This window comes from Aedes albopictus, chromosome 3 (genome assembly GCF_035046485.1).
Source record: "Aedes albopictus strain Foshan chromosome 3, AalbF5, whole genome shotgun sequence".
NCBI lineage: Eukaryota > Metazoa > Arthropoda > Insecta > Diptera > Culicidae > Aedes > Aedes albopictus.
The window spans coordinates 300,875,259-300,882,052 of NC_085138.1; the positions used below are offsets into that span (position 1 = coordinate 300,875,259).

Sequence of the window (6,794 nt, forward strand, 5' to 3'; positions counted from 1 at the left end):
GATTGATGAAGAATAGTTGTACTCAGTAGAAACAATGATAAGATTAATTAGAATATGCTGTGATAAAACTATCATAAAAACAAAAAAAAAAACAAATATAATCAAGATTGTTGCTTGGGTATGGTCCTCCGGAAAGTAGGGGGTTGGTGTCAGGCCCTACGAGCCAGCCGTAAAAAAAACATTGTAACGGAAAATCAGCAACAGAATAATACGAACCGAGACCAACGGCAACGACCCCAGCGAACAAAAAGGACTTGCGACTGGAAACTCGGTACGTGGAACTGCCGATCTCTCAACTTCATTGGGAGCACCCGCATACTCGCCGATCTACTGAAGGACCACGGGTTCGGCATCGTAGCGCTGCAGGTGTTGGACAGGATCCATGGTGCGAACGTTTAGAGGTAATCATACCATTTACCAGAGCTGCGGCAACACACGCGAGCTGGGAACAGCTTTTATCGTGATGGGTGATATGCAGAGGCGCGTGATCGGTTGGTGGCCGATCGACGAAAGAATGTGCAGGTTGAGGATCAAGGGCCGATTCTTCAACTTCAGCATAATAAACGTGCACAGCCTTCACTCCGGAAGCACTGATGATGACAAAGACGCATTTGACGCGCAGCTCGAACGCGAGTACGACCGCTGCCCAAACCACGACGTCAAGATCATCATAGGAGATTTGAACGCTCAGGTAGGCCAGGAGGAGGAATTCAGACCGACGATTGGTAAGTTCAGCGCCCACCAGCAAACGAACGAAAACGGCCTACGACTCATTGATTTCGCCGCCTCCAAAAATATGGCCATACGTAGCACCTTTTTCCAACACAGCCTCCCTTATCGTTACACCTGGAGATCACCACAGCAGACAGAATCTCAAATCGACCACGTTCTGATTGACGGACGGCACTTCTCCGACATTATCGACGTCAGGACCTATCGTGGCGCCAACATCGACTCCGACCAGTATCTGGTGATGGTCAAACTGCGCCCAAAACTCTCCGTCATCAGCAATGTACGGTACCGGCGACCGCCACGGTACAACCTAGAGCGACTGAAGCAACCGGATGTCGCCTCAGCATACGCGCAGAATCTCGAAGCCGCGTTGCCAGACGAGGGCGAGCTCGATGAGGCCCCTCTAGAGGACTGCTGGAGTACAGTGAAAGCAGCCATCAACGACGCAGCCGAGAGCACCATCGGGTACGTGGAACGGAATCGACGGAACGAATGGTTCGACGAAGAGTGCAGAACGGTTTTGAAGGAGAAGAACGCAGCGAGGGCGGTAATGCTGCAGCAAGGGACTCGTCATAACGTGGAACGTTACAAACAGAAGCGGAAACAGCAGACCCGCCTCTTTCGGGAGAAAAAGCGCCGCCTGGAAGAAGCGGAGTGTGAAGAAATGGAACTGCTGTGCCGTTCCCAAGAAACACGGAAGTTCTATCAGAAGCTCAACGCATCCCGCAACGGCTTCGTGCCGCGAGCCGAAATATGCAGGGATAATAAAGACGGAGGCCTCTTGACGGACGGACGTGAAGTGATCGAAAGGTGGAAGCAGCACTTCGATCAGCACCTGAACGGCGTGAAGAACGTAGGCACGGGAGCCCACGGCAACGGAAGGAACGACGACGCCAGTGCAGCGGAGGACGGAAATGAACCAACTCCCACGCTGAGGGAAGTTAAGGATGCCATTCACCAGCTCAAAACCAACAAAGCAGCTGGTAAGGATGGTATCGCAGCTGAACTCATCAAGATGGGCCCAGAAAAGTTGGCCACCTGTCTGCATCGGCTGATAGTCAGGATCTGGGAAACCGAACAGCTACCGGAGGAGTGGAAGGAAGGGGTAATCTGCCCCATTCACAAGAAAGGCGACCATTTGGAATGTGAGAACTTCAGGGCGATCACTATTTTGAATGCTGCCTACAAAGTGCTATCCCAGATCATCTTCCGTCGTCTGTCACCTAAAACAAATGAGTTGGTGGGAAGTTATCAAGCCGGCTTCATCGACAACGGACCAGATCTTTACCGTACGGCAAATCCTCCAGAAATGCCGTGAATACCAGGTCCCAACGCACCACCTGTTCATCGACTTCAAAGCGGCATACGATAGTATCGACCGCGCAGAGCTATGGAGAATCATGGACGAAAACGGCTTTCCTGGGAAGCTGACTAGACTGATTAAAGCAACGATGGACAGTGTGCAAAACTGCGTAAGGGTTTCGGGTGAACTATCCAGTTCATTCGTTTCTCGCCGGGGACTGCGACAAGGTGACGGCCTCTCATGTCTACTCTTCAACATCGCGCTGGAAGGTGTGATGCGACGAGCCGGGCTCAACAGCCGGGGAACGATTTTCACAAAATCCGGTCAATTTGTGTGCTTCGCGGACGACATGGACATTATCGCTAGAACATTTGGAACGGTGGCAGAACTGTACACCCGCCTAAAACGCGAAGCAGCAAAGGTCGGACTGGTGGTGAATGCCTCAAAAACAAAGTACATGCTGGTAGGCGGAACCGAAAACGACCGGATCCGTCTGGGTAGTAATGTTACGATAGACGGGGATACTTTCGAGGTGGTGGAGGAATTCGTCTACCTCGGATCCTTACTGACGGCTGACAACAACGTGAGCCGAGAAATTCGGAGGCGCATCATCAGCGGAAGTCGGGCCTACTACGGGCTCCAGAAGAAACTGCGGTCGAAAAAGATTCACCCACGCACCAAATGCACCATGTACAAAACGCTAATAAGACCGGTGATCCTCTACGGGCACGAGACATGGACCATGCTCGAGGAGGACCTACAAGCACTAGGAGTTTTCGAGCGACGCGTGCTAAGAACGATCTTCGGCGGTGTGCAGGAGAACGGTGTGTGGCGGTGAAGGATGAACCACGAGCTCGCTGCACTTTACGGCGAACCCAGCATCCAGAAGGTGGCCAAAGCCGGAAGGATACGTTGGGCAGGGCATGTTGCAAGAATGCCGGACAACAACCCTGCAAAGCTGGTGTTTGCAACAGATCCGGTTGGCACAAGAAGGCGTGGAGCGCAGAGAGCACGATGGGCGGACCAGGTGGAGCGTGACTTGGCGAGCATTGGGCGCGACCGAGGATGGAGAGCGGCAGCCACAAACCGAGTATTGTGGCGTACTATTGTTGATTATGTCTTATCTTAATGATGTTGAACAAATAAATGAAATGTATGTATGGTCGGTTGCACTCGAAGAGTCACTCACCGAAGTGCAAAACAGATGCAGAGATGCTTCAGGTGCATGGAGTTAGGTCACCTGGTGAAACGTGGTGAACTGCAAGGGCATTGATAGGTCCGCTAAGTGTTGGAAATGCGGCGGAAGATTCAGAATCTGGCGTATGGAAAGACAGACTGGTGAAGTGCAAGAATAGACAGTTCGCATTCCGAAAAGGGAAGTCGACAGTGGTAGTGGTCCAGACAGTCATTGTGAGAACGGTGGGTGGTGTTCAACGCTGCAAAAGCCGTGCTGAAGACCGAGATAAAAGAAAGCAAAAAGGCATGTTTCGAGGGTCTCTGTCAGAGGGCCAATTCGAATCCGTGAGGTGACGCCTACAGGATCGTGATAGCCAAGACGAGAGGTGTAATGGCTCCTACAGAGGACCCAGTCAACCAGTGATCGTAAAAGATGTTGCATAAGATATTGAAGTGGAGGCAATACACTAAAATATATACGTCCCATAGAAAAATAGAAAATTTCCATAAGAAAATGGAAAAGAGCATAAATAATTCAAAAGTTTCCATAAATATGTCAATGTAAGGGCCTTCATCATTGATGGAGAGATGGCCTTGAAAAATGCCGCTAGGTCGGTGTTTGGCGGGCATGCACTTCTAGTGAATTGTTACTTCCACGTGGTTCAGAACATCAAGGAGGATATCCTGAAGGATGTGGGTCGAATCCAGGCAGCTTCCTCTGCGATGCACTTCGAAAAAGCATGCGAACTATTTCTTGAGAAGTACAAAGGATTCCCCCATTTTATTCACTTCTTCCGTAAATACGCAAGCAATGCGTTCTTCCGGAATTGGTACGAGAGTGCCTTGCCTGGCTATCCAGCCACCAACAACTCGTTCTAAGCCCTGAACAGTCATTTAGATCGAATCAGGGAATCCTTTGGGACATTTAAGACTAGAATCAAGAACATTGTGGGAAACTACAGCAAGCAAAACCAGCGCGTCCACGAAACAAGAACAATTACACTTGAGGATGAACGGAAAGCCTTTACCTTCATAAAGGCGGGCAGGAGAGCTCGTACCGTCGAGGATGTTTCGGAAAAGCAAACGTACGTGCATGTACCGGCTTGATGCAGTACTGAAGTGACCGGAAGAGAAATAGAAATACGCCATGTCGAAATCTGCAGCAATACCTTACGGACATGGACATCATTCATCGTGTAGCTGTGACGGGGGAGCATTGGAACATGTTGAATTGTTCGTGCTGATGGGTTTTTAAACATAATTCGTGATCCCACGTTGTAGTTGCTGCCGTCAGCCAAGGAAGACATCAGTTGAGCCCGGAAGCGAACACTTCATCACTTACGCAAAAGCACCCACCGGGACTCCCGAAGAAGATGAGTAAAGCACTCATCATCGATTGATTTTTTTTTTCACTTTGATTGCTTTATGTTTGATTTTCCTGCAAATGCTGGAACTTTCTTTCTGAAATCAGTTGTTCTTAGTTTTGTTTTCTTCAATCAAAAACTGGTTGTGTGATCAAATGTAAGATAGGAAAAAACATGTAATCCCATGTTTGAGAAAATAGGTACAGCTAAACTATGCTGGTAATAACATTCTTCGTTAAAGCGAATTTACTTTTCTATTAATTAAACTGAGAAAATCCTTAAAGGCACTTAAATTACAAGCAGACTATGTCTCACGTTAAGTTACGCAACGTCATGTTACACCAAATGGATAAGAAGAAGATTTTTTTCTTTGTGTGAAATGAGGTAAGGCATATCGCTTTTTCCAATGTAGAAACAGCTTTCATTTGATCACATGACCATTCATACACTTATTCAAGTCAAGTTCTCCCGCTTTGTGGGTGTCCAAATTACCTAACATAACCCTAAACGTCACCGTGTGATCATAGGAGACCGAGATGCGTTTCCTCGTTTCATGCGCAGCATAAGATCGATTTTAATCAATTAAACTCAGTAGCTCGCCTTCATTGTAACCCTAGTGTAATACATATGGTCCACTGCACGAATTTATGCTGGCCTGCTTACTCTCACAGAAAATTTGACGTTTGAGAGGTGCCGACACCGCTCAAACGTCAAATTTCGTGTACGAGTAAGCAGGCCAGAATAAATTCGTGCAGTAATCCATACACGGAGAAACAAAAGTACCCGAAAGTGAGTTCAATCCACCCAACTTCGAGGTTGCGTGCGGGAAGCCATTTTTGAGTTGATGTTGAGGTAGGGAGTTTGCATTTAGGCGTATTCGGCCAAAGTACCTAAAGTCGAAGTTTTTTTACTCAGCCGTCAGTTAAATTTACTCAACTTTCGGTACTATGTAACTTACTCAATTTTGGCTTCCCGCATCGAACTCTCAAAGTTGGGTTGTTTTGCTATTCACTCTTTGACAACAACAAAGAGAGCGAATGAAAGAGGATGCAAAAAAAAACTCAAAAGGCTATCACCCATATCGTCTAGGAGCTACAGAGGAGCTGGCGTGTGGACACAGAGAATGGCTAGTTCATATGCAGTACAATAGGTGCTCCAGGAGTTCGGAGTCGGCTTCGTAGGTCATACCGGTGCCCTGCGGTCGAAATCGATTCTAACAACAATTAAGTGGCCGCGGAGAGAACATCCTGCTAGCGTTGCTGTCGTGGCGTCGCACATTGGAGTAAATCACATCAAAACCTGATCATAAGTGGAAAAACTCAAAATGAAGTAATTGGGTTTTCCGTTGTGTTTTTGCTAAGTGTAGTTATCGTGTAATCGTTTGACAGCTAAGCAATGTCTAAATGTTTTGTTTACGCTTATCAGAAGAGGTTAAGTGAAGCTGAAGTTTAGCCGTTTTCTTTGATATAACTCACAGCGCGTGCTAGTTTTGACCGTACAAAGTGAATGAAATTGATAGTTAATCAATTCAACGATGCAGTTTGTTAAAGAAGGTTAATGTTGTTATTCTGTTAATTTGAAACCCAAACAAATTGACGTTGAATTTACATTCAATATATGAAAATATTGAAAAAAATATTTGATGGAACCCTTTACCGTACATTCAAAATGAAATAAGTTGATTTTCCGGCTGTTTCCGGAAAATCTGCGTTTAGTGTATGATAAAACTATTGTTCCTCTTTCAAATGCAAAAAGAAAACCTTCCGGATGTTTCCGATTTTAAAAGTTGCAACACTTTGAAAAAATCGTGATAAATATATTATTATATGATATTATTTGCCTTAAAACACTATTTGGCCCTCTGAACGTATTTTTGCTGAAAACTAGAATTCAACAGCTTTCAAGAAAAAAAAAGAAGTTTGAACTCGGTCAACTGGTTCAAAAGTTGTGATTTTTTGAAAAAAATTAGTTTCGAAAAATTTTGACTTTTACAATCATAAAATTGGTCACGCTAATGACGAAATAAAAAAATACGAAAACTATGAAATACGTTTCATTACTAATTTGGGTTGCATTTGGGTTGCGAAAATGCGTCAAAATAATTTTGATCAGTTTCAATGTACTAGGTGCTCCACTGTGCGTCGGGCTGTTGTGTTAGATCAGAGCCCGCAGTTGGAAACAGTAAGAGGCAGGTGGAGGTCCCATGACGGCACGTCCTT

General features: G+C 46.2%; 1 pseudogene; it reads left to right on the top strand.

The window, feature by feature from the left end:
• The window catches only part of LOC109418588 (uncharacterized), a 38,305-nt pseudogene extending 33,694 nt beyond the window's left edge, over positions 1-4,611 (top strand).
• Positions 4,612-6,794: the final 2,183 nt, after the last annotated feature.